Below are 14,885 nucleotides of genomic sequence, written 5' to 3' on the forward strand. Positions count from 1 at the left end.
GGGAGGATTTAAACCCCCCAACACTTTCCCCCCCAGTTTTCAGATTTTTCTACAAACCTAGGGGATTACTTCAGTTTGCAGGAAAATTTCTTTCGGGTAAGTGTGCCCTCTATCTGCTGATTTAGGTATCCACACATAGAGGGCATGTTGTATTGTCTATGCATGTGTGGATGCCCTTTATTTGGGAGGATTTAAACCCCCCAACACTTTCCCCCCCAGTTTTCAGATTTTTCTACAAACCTAGGGGATTACTTCAGTTTGCAGGAAAATTTCTTTCGGGTAAGTGTGCCCTCTATCTGCTGATTTAGGTATCCACACATAGAGGGCATGTTGTATTGTCTATGCATGTGTGGATGCCCTTTATTTGGGAGGATTTAAACCCCCCAACACTTTCCCCCCCAGTTTTCAGATTTTTCTACAAACCTAGGGGATTACTTCAGTTTGCAGGAAAATTTCTTTCGGGTAAGTGTGCCCTCTATCTGCTGATTTAGGTATCCACACATAGAGGGCATGTTGTATTGTCTATGCATGTGTGGATGCCCTTTATTTGGGAGGATTTAAACCCCCCAACACTTTCCCCCCCAGTTTTCAGATTTTTCTACAAACCTAGGGGATTACTTCAGTTTGCAGGAAAATTTCTTTCGGGTAAGTGTGCCCTCTATCTGCTGATTTAGGTATCCACACATAGAGGGCATGTTGTATTGTCTATGCATGTGTGGATGCCCTTTATTTGGGAGGATTTAAACCCCCCAACACTTTCCCCCCCAGTTTTCCTATCTGCGTTGTCTCAGCCATTTCCTTTACTTTCTCAGCATCCTGCTTCATTACTTGAATCAAATCCGTTATTTGCGTTTGTTGAGCAGTAATGCTTGTTGTCACAACTTGCAGCTGCTTTTGTTGTGCAGTAATATTCGCTGTTACCACAGACATTTGTTCTTTAAAGACATTGAGCTGTTCCAGCAGAGGGCGCATGACCTCTGTCATCGCCTTCATCGTCTCACTGGTCGTTTCCGGCTTTGGGAACTCTGGTTTCGCTTTTTAAAGTTTCTCTTTGTTTCTGTCCCTCTTCCCCGCCATCTTTTTCTCGTTTGTTTGCTTTCGCAATAAATTTTAAAGTCTCTGAATATGCGCTTATCAATATAGCTCGATGGATGAGTACTTCTGGGCAATTTCTTGTTTATTCTTCCACTCCCTCCCCTTTTGCTCAACGATTTATGGGCATGGGAGGCATCCCTCCCACCACTCGCTTCTGCCGTTTCGCCGCTTCAGGTAAGGAGTTTCTTTTCATTTAAAAATCAGTTCTCATTTGACTCATGTTCATAGTTGGTCTTCCGACCCCTCTTCATTCATCATTTCAAACGCCTGATCTCCTGTGCTTGACCCGGCTAGCTTCACTTGTACCATCAGGTCTCTCGGCTGGACGGACCACTGGAGCAAGGGGGAGCCTTGATTCTCTGGCATTCGGCCAGAGAAGAGGCTACCCCCTCAAAGCTCCTTGGCCAGGTGCCCTTCCCCGGGCTCCTGGGGGGGGGTTACGAGCCTGCTCACCCCCTCCATCCGCCAGAGCACGGAGACACCCCAGGAGGTCCGGGAGGTGAGTCCGTGAGCGTGCTGCCATCAACCGGAAGCCGGCATGTTGAGATTTAGATATATAGATTGTCTTGCAGCAGTTAACAGGATTGTTACAAGCTCTCTATCTGAGGCAGGTATACAGTTTTTAATATAACACAATAAAACAACCACAGCATTCAATTGTTCATGAACTGTTAATTCTAATACTGAGAAAACGATCTAGTGCCAAAAAGGCTGTGTTTTAGAACAGCTCCAAAGAACATGTATTAAATTTGCCTGATTTGAGTGACTTGTCCATCAGAAGGGTGTTATTGCGCAGAGGTTCCATGGCAGATGCATGAGACATTCTTAACAGGAGAGTCAAAATGGAAAGGCTTCAAATGTGAAAAAAAGCCTCGGGGAGAGCTTAAAGAAATTAGCTCTTGGAAATTCTCCTCAAAATCTTTCTGTGTGGACTGTTTGCTAAGATTTGACATTACACATTATTGGATAATTTCATATTGGCTGCTATTTTTCAGTGAATATTTGACAGCTGGAAAACAAGTCTGTGCCTTTCCTTTTTTGTACTGTGTCATTAACAGAATTATTTTATGATGGCTTTGACTTTGTTATTAATAACCTTTTAAATTTAAGTTTTCAATTTGACATTCAAAGATGGTTTGATTTGATCCTGAAAACCAACATAGTTGAAGCATTGCTACAAATGTTTTCCTACTGCAGTTCTAATAATTAAACTATACCAGTGAGTCCTCTTGTATATGTGTAAACTATGAAGTGCCATTAAATCACAGTTGATTTATAGCGATACCATAGGGTTTTCAAGGCAAGAGAAGAACAGAGGTGGTTTGCTGTTGCCTGCCTCTGTTTAGCAACCTTGGACTTCGTTGGTGGTCTCCCGTTCAAGTACTAACCAGGGCCAACCCTGTTAGCTTCTGAAATCCAATGAGATTGGGCTAGTCTGGGCCATCCACACAAGTGTGATTGCTTGCTGTATGATGCCTGATCTGGGTGGGGAGCAGCCCCATCAAAGTTGTTCCAACACCACTCAAAAAGTGTGTGAATTGGGTCAGAGTCTCTGGGACCTGATAACTAACTCTCATATGTTACTTGCTTGTTTACATTTTATAGTCTGCAACATGTCTTAAAAATAACCTCAAGGCAGCTTATGATGTTTAAACACCCTAAAAGATGCAATTCCATCAACAAAATCATAATTTTAAAAGCAAGAGAAAACAGAAGATGACAGAAGATTAAAATAAGCCATGGACTTTCTCTTAAAACATCTAGAGATATCTGGATTTCAAAATTAGCGTGTTGGAATTTAATGGTCTTCACTGATTTCCTAAAAGTCTAAGCAAATTACCTGTTGCAACTCTTTACTTTTTATAATGTGCCTATCAATCAACTTCAAGCCAAGGCAGTTTTCTTGGCACTGGTGTAGTATGCTCTTTGTGACTTACTCCTGCTAACAAGTGGGATACCACATGATGAGCAAACTGTAGACTCAGAATAGTCTTTAAACGGAGATCCGTGGAGACAACATCCTACAGTAGTCCAGCCTGGATGTTATTAAGGCCCATATATGTAATGGTGGCCTAGTTACCAATGCCCACAGTTGATGTATTTGCTAAAGCTGATAAAAAAGATAGTCCTGGCTGTGGATGTGACTGAAACTGCAGGAGTCCAACCAAGCCCAAGAGTACCTCCAAGTAGGGATCTGCACCAGCAGCAACATTCAGATTCAGAATTATGGCCTTTTGTGTTTGGAATTTTAAAAATATGGTATTTCTGAAGATCTGGTAGTTGACAAGAAATGGACATGTCCTACTACAATAGGGCAAATCACTTCCTCAAAGGTTTCCCTGAGCCCCTGGCCCTTTTCCAGTGGCTATGCCAAGCTGGTGTGGAAAGGGTGCCGCAACAACCATAATTGCTGGATGTGTAACCAACAGCTCTTTCTTATCCTTATTATGAACATTAAAAGTGATGTGTTTAAGCATAATCTATAGCCAATTCTGGGACCATACCCCCTATTTATTTGACATATGAAACCATGGTACAGAAGTTCTAAGTATAGAGAAGAGGCATGCTATTACATGCAAGCCCTCATTTCTTTCCAAACAGTGGGAATGGTGTAAGAAGTAATAAAGAATGATTGTGATGTGCCTTGTGAAAGGATTGTGTAAGGAACATAAGGAAAAGGCAGCAAGCATCTCCTGGGGACTACCCTTTGCTCATTCATTTCATTCAATTTTATGGGAAATGCTGTGTTTTAGCATAGGGCTGTCAATATTACACGGTGTCGGCAGGGCTTCACGGCAGTTTTGCAGCATTTTTTAAAAAATTATTATTATTTTTTGCATTTATATCCCGCCCATCCCGTGAATGGCCTCAGGGCGGGTTACAACATTTTAATAAATACAATAAAATTTAAAATATATTAAAACATATAAACTCAGTAGTCATACTTGCCGTAGGGAGAATCCAGCCCATTGATGTAACTGAGTATGGCCGGGTATCATTGTGGTTCAGCAACATACAGATTGCTTTCTGACATCAGCCAGCTGCAGTTTAATCTAAGGAATGCAGGGAAAACTAGTTCTGAAAGCCAAACTGGAGTAAGGAAATGTTTTGTAAGGTTGCACCACTCTAAATTTTGTTCTGGATATCCCACATACTTTTTTTGTTTTGTTTTTAAATAAATCACTCCTTGTTAACAAAGGAGTATTTCAGATTGTGTCTGCTGCTCCCACAATGGGGTAGATAGTGTTTCCTGTGTGTCCCCCCATTATACGAAAAGAGGAAGATGAAAGCATGCCTTTCAATCTTGTACTGAATAATGCCAACCAGGTGCTTGTATTTCACACAAACAAAGGTATATGCCTATTGCTAGTTTGGGCACATGGAGGCCACCCTTTTTTTTAAAGTTTGCTCCCATTTGTCTTGGGTTTCACATTTGCATATTCTGTTTAATGCCATTGATTTCCATGCTAGATGCAGCCGATGTGAATAATTAAGCCAGTGTAACCAAAGCCATCTCAAGTCAAGCCAGTGTGTTTGAGAATCCTTGGATATCTGAATGTTTGATTTAATCGGGCAAAGAAGGATCAAACCACAGCTGAGTTTAAAAGAATACAAATATAGTATTTTCTGCACTGGAGAAAATCAAGCGCAGCAGGCATAATTGCTGCAAAGTTTATTTTGATCCCTTGCCAAAAGGCAGCACATTAGAAATAAGGCACACTGTACATATAGATGACTGTGTGCGTGTTCAGTCTTTCCTGTGGAAACTAGTGAACTGTTTTCAGCATTCCTTAATAATGTGAGGAGAAAGTGGGAATATTTAGCAGGGCTTTTGGTTTGCCATTCTGAAGCTGCATAAGCGGATCCCTTTTCTTATATGTAATATCGAATTAAAGGTCCTTGTGGCAACTCAGAATAGGTTCGTGTAGGTTCTGTGGTTATCCTGGTTCCTGCTCTCTCTAATTCAGAAAATGCATGCACTAGAAGCTTTAACAACAAAAAACCCTTCAACTGCAGACATGTGGCTCCTGCCAAGTTGGATGTCATGGCTATCAGGTTTTATAATTTTAGACACACAAAGACAATTTAAATAACTGAGGTCAACAGCCGGCACACATCTGAGCAGTCAGCAGAGAGCTTATAAGTGCTGTGAAGGCATTCAGAGGGCACGAGTCGGAGACTGTAATTTTTGAAATCCCATTGGAATGGCATCTGATGCATGAATACTAAGGTGGTTGATGGTCCCCTGTGTTGGAAGTCATGGACTGTATGCTGTCTCTTGCCTCAGCTTCGGAAGGGGCCATCATAGATTTAGATAGATAGAGGGGTCAGGACACAGAGCATGCTTTCCTTCTGCTATCTGATACTATCCCTTTGAAGTAGATTGCTATTTTTAGGGGGAAAGACTTCCTTCCTTCTAGCTTCTTTCCCTCTCTCACACACATTGCCATCTCTCTCCATGTTGGCATCATGGATGCAGGACATGCATTTTGCATCTGCATCCATCCTAGTTAGTTAGAATAGGTTACTACCCTGTCTCTACTCTTTCCTATCTAGAATGGAGTTCAATAAATAAAGGAACTCATATTAGTTTGCAAATGTAAGAGGGTCCATGTAACTTTGTTTCATCTCAATATACATGCAGACTGGAGAGAAGCTTCACTGCGTGGTAAGCCTTTGTACACTTTGCTAAATTAATGGTGATTCCTGGCTATATCAAACCAGAGAATCCCCATACCCTATTCATTGTTGACTGGGTCATAGGTGTATCGTGTATGCATTTGATTACTGTGTCATTATATGTCTGCCTTGAAAACATTGGTCTGTATCCTACCCCTCCTAAGGAGCCACAAGTTGGAGGAAAGCTTTACATTTTGCTGAGCAGAACATAAGAACATAAGAGAAGCCAATGTTGGATCAGGCCAATGGCCCATCCAGTCCAACACTCTGTGTCACACAGTGGCCAAAAATACCAGGTGCCATCAGGAGGTCCAGCAGTGGGGCCAGGGCACTAGAAGCCCTCCCACTGTTGCTCCCCCAAGCACCAAGTATACAGTGCATCACTTGCCCCAGACTGAGAGTTCCTATTTATACCTTGTGGCTAATAGCCACTGATGGACTCCTGAAGATGATAGTGGATGATATGAAAGTTCTGTCTGCAGCTCATTTATACTTTCAAGTCATCACTTGATGCTGAAGCCATCAAATGATGAATAGCTAAAGTTAAAGGTTTCCCTTGCTCGAAAGCCAGTCGAATCCAACTCTAGGGATGCGGTGCTCATCTCCGTTTCCAAGCCGAAGAGCCAGCACTGTCCAAAGACATTTCCGTGGTCATGTGGCCAGCATGATTAGATGCCAAGATGCACAGAATGCTGTTACCTTCCCACTGAAGCAGTACCTATTTATCTACTTGCAATTTCTTGCGTTTGAACTGCTAGGTTGGCAGGAGCTGGGGCCAGAGACAGGAGCTCACTCCATCGTGCGGCACTTGGGTCTCGAACTGCCGAACTACCGACTTTCCGGTCTGCAGTTCAGCGTCTTGAACCACTGCAGCTCCCAAATGATGAATACATACTCCCAAATCAGGCCTCTGCTGATAATGTGAGTATATCTCATTTACTTTCAGAGCAAATTTGTGTGACAGGGTCAGCATATGTCTGTGTTATCATTCACTAGATTATGACCCTGACCTGATCCTGGTGTGCAAACACTCCTAGGCACATACCAATTATGTGCATGGGGGCATTTACAAGGTCATGCTTTTAAATATATCTGGACTTCTAAATTTTGGTCCTGACACTGGAATCCCATTAGAACCTTTCAGCATTTGTATGCTTCAGACTTTTTCTTTGTTGGTTTTTGGTATGTTTATAAGGGGACCTTTGGTTAAATGAATGAATGATGAATTAAACAGCCAGCATTTGACTACAAGCTAAGGATTGCCAGAGATCAAGCCATTCCACATCAAATACCAGAAGCAGATCTGAAATAGCTATAAAGTACTGTCAGTTAACAAACTTCAGGTGCTACAGCTCAAATCATAGCTGATCAATAACAGCTGCCAACAGTGGTGGCCAAATGCTAAATACATCTCAGTAACCTTGTACAGAGTTTGGTTTTTAATTTTATTTTAGGAAAAATTAGTTGCCTGCCAGCAACAATACCAGTAAGAAGTAGATAATTTTTGTTGTGTTGTTTTGTTTAATGTAAAATGCTAAGTATTTTGTCTAACCTGCTCAGAGCCCTTGGGATGGAGTGGGATACAAATAGAACTAACTTAATTAGGTATATAACCTCTTTTTTACTTGCGGCCAATGCATTGGATATTTCTGGGCATCTGATATCATTTGCCTTTGAACATGCCACCACCCATATACACCTGTATACATTCAGTGTACTGTCTATAAAGAGATGCAGTCTATACACATACAAAATTTTATGGAAGGAAACCCCAGGCATGGTGTGTATGGAGTCTGGGCTCACTTATGCAGCAAACAGTTTGTTAGCTGCACAGGGGTCCGAGACAGGGATCCATGGTCCTAGTTCCCCCAACACACATTAAACCTCCCTGGTTCTGAAGATCTGAACAATGCTATTGCTACACCAATCCACCTCTGACATGTTGAAATGTGAGGGAGTTCAGACTTTCAGAAATGCCATACCGTCTGGTTGTAAGTGGTGGAAAGGTCACACTATTGATGTATAGTTGTATCACTCTCCTGATGTACAGGTATGAGATGCAAATAGTTGTATCACTCTCCTGATGTACAGGCATGAAGATTTAAAATGTCTTATGACAGCAGTTTTAGAGCCAGTTCATTTTGCTGCAATTCCACCTTAAAGTCTTGGATCACCATTTTGTGTATCATATCTATGTTTACACTGAGATAAATCCCACACTGTGTTTAATCAGGCTTAGTCCCAAGTAAGGGTTACAGGACTGCAGGATTAGGAGTGGCTTTACCTCAGTTTAAAAATGCGTAGGATTTGGGAGTGGACTATAGGGCAAGGAAAGGGGACTGGCACAAGGTGAGTCAAGTGGCCCTGGTGGTGCTGGCAGGGCTGCAGGATCCTCCTGGCTTGGACTCAGGCTTCTGTGATGATGGCAACATGTTTATCAACACATTGCCATTGTCAACGGAGTTTGTTCTGCACATACCCAGTGGCGCTGTGCTGTCAGCACTGCAGGGTCCACTCGGCTGATCTTGCTCTTGACCAGTAGGGGTCTTCCAGGGTAGCAGCCCACCAAGAACTTGGCCCACAAGTTAAAAGTTCCTTGACTGGATTGCCCATGTATTTAAATGCCTAAATCAAAAGTAATGGAAGTATGGAAATAATAAGCCGGGAAATAAGTTTGGTCACCCCATTATGAGTAGAGAGGCAGTATTTTCAGTCTTCTCCCACACCCCCTGTGATGAAGGGCCTCTGCTTTTCCCCCAAACCACCTTAAACTATTTGATAATCTCATAAAAAACAGAAGCATTCCTAAGAAATCCCATATGGGGCTTGCTTTACCATGCACATTTTGGAGATGTGTCTTTTTTCTGGTTTGTGGTTGGAATGAGCCACAGGCAGGGGAAAAAGTGGGCTCGTTGCTGGCACAATCATATAGGACAATTTATGGGTATTTCTGAAATAGTAGAATGCTACAAAAACAAACAGGGGGAAGGTTATAAGAGTTGAATTCACTGGTGTCTGAAACACTTACAAAGCTCTCTACTATATTCGACCAAAAAGCCTGGTTTTCTTAAGGAGCTTTTTTGAACCATACTATAAACAAAGAAATGAGCCATGAGTGTCTGAAGAGCTGAAGTCATGACAGATATAATACCTGTGCAAGCGCATCAGCTCACAGACGTCAGAATAGAATCAGAATTATTGGAAGTGAGAAGGAAAGGGACAACTATTCTTGGCAAGATGGTTTTTGCAGGACATGGCCTTCTGTTGCCACATCTCTGAAAGAAAACTGGAGCCAACACAAGGCATCTGTGTGAGCAAATAGAAATGTTAAATATTGATAAAGCAAATTTAGAAATGAAATAATTCCTAGCTATATTTGCAATGTTTAGTTATGATAGCCCATTTAGAAATTGTCATAACATAAATGTATGTCAGAAATCTGACTTGCCATGGTTCTCATGTCTAGATTTTCTCATTCTGCTGCTCTGGTTGCATTAGGAGCTGGTATCCCCCTGCCCCCTGTGGTTTATTCACTGTTTCATTTCAGGTCTATCTTATGTCCCATGAGCCCTTCCTACATACCTCTCACCTTAACAAAGCGTGATAGGAAGGCTGTGACAGAAAATTCTCAGATCAGTAACAGCCAGGCAGATGACATCATCTATGATTCCTGTTCTCCAGACTCAGGTCTTTATATGCTCCCTGACCTTAGTAACTATGGAAAAGCATCAACAAAGAAAAGGTAGTAAAGCCCTTTTGAACTAGCCCCGCTCTCAAGTTACAGTGAACACGTGTGCATCCTACATGTATGTGCATGCATCTCTTTGGAAGAGCCAAAGCATGTTCACTTTACAAATGAAACCATGCACCAGTACCTGGATAAATATGGGGATTAAGTCACATGTACAGCTGTATATGTGCCAGTTTCGTGTAGTGGTTAAGTGTGCGGAGTCTAATCTGGGAGAATCGGGTTTGATTCCCCACTCCTCCACTTGCACCTGCTGATGTGACCTTGGGTCAGTCACAAGCTCTGGCACAGCTGTCCTTGAAAAAGAGCAGTTTGTGTCAGAGTTCTCTCAGCCCCACCTACCTCACAGGGTGTCTGTTGTGGGGAGGGGAAGGGAAAGGAGTTTGTAAGCCGCTCTGAGACTCCAAGTGAAGGGCGGGGTATAAATCCAATCTCTTCTTCTTCTTCTATATGTGTCGAATGTAATATGAGTTTTACCCAATGCACATATAAGAAAAAAAATCAAGTGTAAACTGTAACTTGTGAACAGGGCTTTTGTAGTTTCACTGCCCCAGAGAAAGCTTTGAAATTCTACACCTGATACTAAGGAAGTCTGAGTTACATTGAGGAAGCCAGTATAGGACAATTTAGGGGAATGAGGGAGGGGCTCATGCAGTGTTCCTCTGTATGAGAAGTGGTGTGTTATGATGAGTACAGAAGAGTATCTCTTATTTGATTTGTGAATTGTTGGACAGTATGCCTCCCTGTGCAATCACTCTCAAGCAATTTTGAAATTTGGGATATAATGACGACCAGGTTCATACAAGCCACCACATTTTTATGAGCATGTGTGAACATACATTGGATCCTATCTTGCTAACCTAACCTGCACTGGGTGAAAAGGTAACTTAATGATATGTGTGTGACTAGGAATGCAAATCTAAGTAAATGTAGCATTGTGAGAAACCAAGAGCATAGATTCTCCTTTTTAATGGCCATGTGGTCTATATCACTCATCTGTCTCTTTTATTCATGCTGTGTTAGTGCTAATCTAAGCTATAAATTTGTGAAGAAATATGGCAGATGGATATTGGCTCCCTTGATATTGGCATTAGTTCAGTTTCTTTCAAAACTCCAGTAACACAAATTGCTTCCTTGTACTTTCATGAGCCAGAGTGGGGCGGGGGCAACCTTTATTTACCTTTAGGAAACGCAAATAGTAATGAATCAAAGTATTTCCTACTCAGGCTTTGAATCCTTGTCCTCAAATAAAATATAACTGTAATTCTTGCTCTTGGCAGCATTAACAGTAAAAAAAAAAATTCTGATTCATTTTACAAAGCACAGTCTTGAGGTATGAACTACTTCTCTTCTCTCCATCTCCTGTTGCCCTGCAATTGGTCTGCAGATTCATACTCACTTGACTACTACCCATAGATTGTCATCTATCCATGGTTTTTGCATTCCTGAGCAAGCAAAAAACAAAGGAGGTTGATCAAGCCACAGGTGAGCTATCATATGTGGCTAGTGGGTTGTGTTCGACTGTTGGGTCAGAAGTTGTTGAGGCATATGATAAGAACTTGTTCAAAGGACATACAAACCTCATACTTTTAAAGGCCTCCTCCAAATTCTCCCCTGCAATTCTGATAGGAAATATGTTCCATATGTTTCTGGACATGCAAGTATACTTTGAATATCCAATGGCAGATGGATATTGTATCACTGCATTTGACACTGGAAGGTTTTTCAGTGCTTGATAGTATCTGGCAGCTGGCATGTGGTAGCAGTCAGTGTGTTGATAGTATCGGACATGTACCAGACAGCATTTGATAAATAACATGCAGTATTGGTCAATGTGTAACCAGGGATGCTCAGACACTTGTCACATCAGCTCAGATTCTGATATCCAGTTGCAGTCCGGAAGCTGGTTTTTCAATGGACTGTTCAGGGCTGTTCAACAAAAACAGGAAAATTCTGGCTGTGTCTTAGCTAGGGTTGCCAGCTTCAGGTAGGGAAATACCTGGAGGTTGGGGTGGTGGTGGAGCCTGAGGAAGATGGGGTTAGGGGAGGGGAAGGACTTCAGTGGTAGAATAATAAGGATTGGTTTTTATACCCTGCTTTTCTCTAACTTAAGGAGTCTCAAACTGGCTTACAATTGCCTTCCCCTCCTTTCCCCACAACAGGCACCTTATGTGGTAAGTGGGAGCATCTGAGAGAACTGCCACTGGTCCAAGGTTGCCTAGCAGGCTTCATGTGGAGGAGTAGGGAATCAAACATGGTTCTCCAGATTAGGTTCCACTGCACTTAACCACATCTAGGTAAAGGTAAAGGTTCCCTTGCTCGAAAGCCAGTCGAATCCGACTCTAGGGTTGCGGTGCTCATCTCCGTTTCAAAGCCAAAGAGCCAGCGCTGTCCGAAGACGTTTCCGTGGTCATGTGGCCGGCATGACTAAACACCGAGGCGCACGGAACGCTGTTACCTTCCCACCGAAGGGGTACCTATTTATCTACTTGCAATTTCTTGCTTTCGAACTGCTAGGTTGGCAGGAGCTGGAACTAGAGACAGGAGCTCACCCTGTCTTGCGGCACCCGGGTCTTGAACCGCTGAACTACTGACCTTCCACAGCCTGCAGTTCAGCGTCTTAACCACTTGAGCCACCGCAGCTCCACATCTACATATATATAAAAGAAAGTCCCTTCACTGTAAAATCAATGCTCAGGCCAAACCCCTGGACCTAGAAACATGAAATTTGGGGAGAGAGACAGACGGGTGTTCGGCAGGTGTAGAAACAGGGCCAGGGTACTTTAAAGCTGCTGTGGAACCTCAACCCACCCAAACTCTGCAATGGCATGGGATTGCAAGTGAAGGCCCTGCATAGGAACATCACCGAGACCACACTACACACCGGCAGTGCTCGGGGAGAGTCGGTGTTCATACCATGCATATCACTCATACCATCAGAAAACCCCTTCGAGTTCAAGAGGCTGCAGTTTGCCCTCAAGGTCTGCTTTGCTATTATCATCAACAAGTCCCAAGGCCAGAAGCTGAAGGTGGCAGGAATTGACTTAACGGATGACTGCTTCTCACATGGACAGTTCTATATGGCTTGCTCCAGAGTGAGCTCACCAAGCAGCCTGGTGATCCTAGCACCTGAGTGCAGAACCCCCAGTGTGGTCTACAGAGCGGTCCTTCAGTAGAGAAAAAAAAAAGTACTACAATCTTCTCCATTAGAATTTCTACTTCAAATATTACATATCAAACTTCACATCATCGGTATTATAACTGGATTTACGGAACTTAAATACTGTAGTGAAGCACAGGTATCGTGCTAGTGGGATATAATACCATAGAGTCCACCTTCCAAAGTGGCCATTTTCTCCAGGGGAACTGATTTCTGTTTCCTGGAGATCAGTTATAATCGTAGGAGATCTCCAGCCACCACCTGGAGTTTGGCAACTGTAGTCACAGCTCTGCAGGGGCTCAGGCAGAAGCCTGGCAGAGGGGAGATCAAAAGTCAACTCCACCAGATTCTAAAGTCAACTCCACCAGATTCTATCTCAGCTGATCTGAAACTCGGCTTCCATTCCCATCATTACGTATCTTGCTGGAACCCCACAGTACAGGGACACAGCAAGAAGCGTTGGGTGGGGCAGAGAACAGAAGTGGTTGGGCTTGGGGCGAAGAAAACAGGATCAATCTTCTTGTATTCTCCCCAACCCAAACTTCTCACTGGATCCCAAGAGCTTGTGGTGAGAAGAACAGAAGCTATTTGCTTCTCTCCTCCCCACTCTAAGCCTCTAGCTGTGTCACGTTGGGGTGTGAAAAAGCAAATTATATCCCAGCCTTTCTGGGATAGAGGGAGAAGCTTGGGGGTGGGGAGAGAGAACAAATCTCAGCAGACGGTCCTCTTCTGATGGTGTCGGTGTCGGGAAGCTGAGCAAGAAGTGTGGTAGTTAGCTTCTGCGCAGCAGTTATTCAAGTTGTCTGATGCAAACAGAACAGATGCAGGGATGTTTGCCATGAAATTTGTGGTATCGTTATATGTAACAAGATCAATAGAATTTAATTGTGAATTTCACAATATCAATCTATTCATTTTTAGCCAATCAAAAGGGGCACATTAAAAAAATGCCTCAAATCATGTCAAAATCCACGTTTCAAATAGTGAAAGTCAATCAAATGTTTTCATTTTGCCAAATATCATTTTGGTTCTATGCTTAGGGGCTCAGCGCAAAAACTGATGTATAGTGCTGATCCTTTCCCTTAGCACTGGAAAAAGTATCTGAGCTTCTGGGATATGATAAACTATTTGCATAGTATGAGAACTGTTGATCTGGTCTTACCTGTTTGAGGCATTGACAATTCCCAGTTCATTCCCAGTCAAACTTTTGTAGTGTGAAGGTATTCTTTGTATGTGCTTTATAGAATTAGAATGCTAAGAAGATGTTCAACTTTAGAATGACAAAGGGGATAGCCCTGGAGGACATCCAAGTTTTGTTTCAATGTTGAGCATACTGTTTTGATTTGAAGATCTCTTACTAAAGTAAAAAGGTCAGGTTGTTCCTCAAAGGATGAGAGGAATGTACCTACAACCACATCCCAGTGTAATGCCGTTATGGTTGAAAGTATTTGTTAGCCAAGTATCAAATACAAAAGATTGACAAGTTTGGTTATTAAGAATGAATTACTGCTGTCCTGAATTGCTAGCACGTACAGATATTCTTTTTTTAAATCCAGCGATAGAATTTTGGAAGATAGCAGCTATGTAGAACTGTTTGTACTTTGCTTTGAATCACTGCACACACTTTTGATATATTGGTTTTGTGCCACACATGATAACGCTCCTGAGTTTTGCTTACTGGGCTGGACTGCCTGTTCTTACCTAGTCTGGAGAGCAGTTTGTGAATTCTGGCGATATTATAGAATAATTCACCTCAGAGTTAGACATCTCAGAAAATGGGTGTGTAGCAGGCAGAGAGTTGAGCTAGAACCTGAGAAACATAGGTTCAAATTTTTGCTTTCCATGAAGTTTACTGGATGATTTTTGGCCAGTCATTCTTTCTTGGCCTAATCTACCTCACAAGGTTGTTGTAAGGACGAACTGGAGGAGAGGAGAATGGTGTATTCTACCTGGAGCACCTTGATGGATAGGGCAAGATAAAAATGCACAAAATACACAAACAAATGCTTACATACATCTTATGCTGGAATCTCAACCGTCATAATTACTTGTGTTTCCAGGTCCTTCTGTGTGCAGAAGACATGAGCCAGTTTGGTGTAGTGGTTAAGTGCACGGACTCTAATCTGGGAGAACCGGGTTTGATTCCCCACTCCTCCACTTGCACCTGCTGGATGACCTTGGGCAAGCCATAGTTCTGGCACA

This window comes from Gekko japonicus, unplaced genomic scaffold, assembly GCF_001447785.1.
Source record: "Gekko japonicus isolate JY-2015 unplaced genomic scaffold, Gekko_japonicus_V1.1 scaffold147, whole genome shotgun sequence".
Taxonomy (NCBI): domain Eukaryota; kingdom Metazoa; phylum Chordata; class Lepidosauria; order Squamata; family Gekkonidae; genus Gekko; species Gekko japonicus.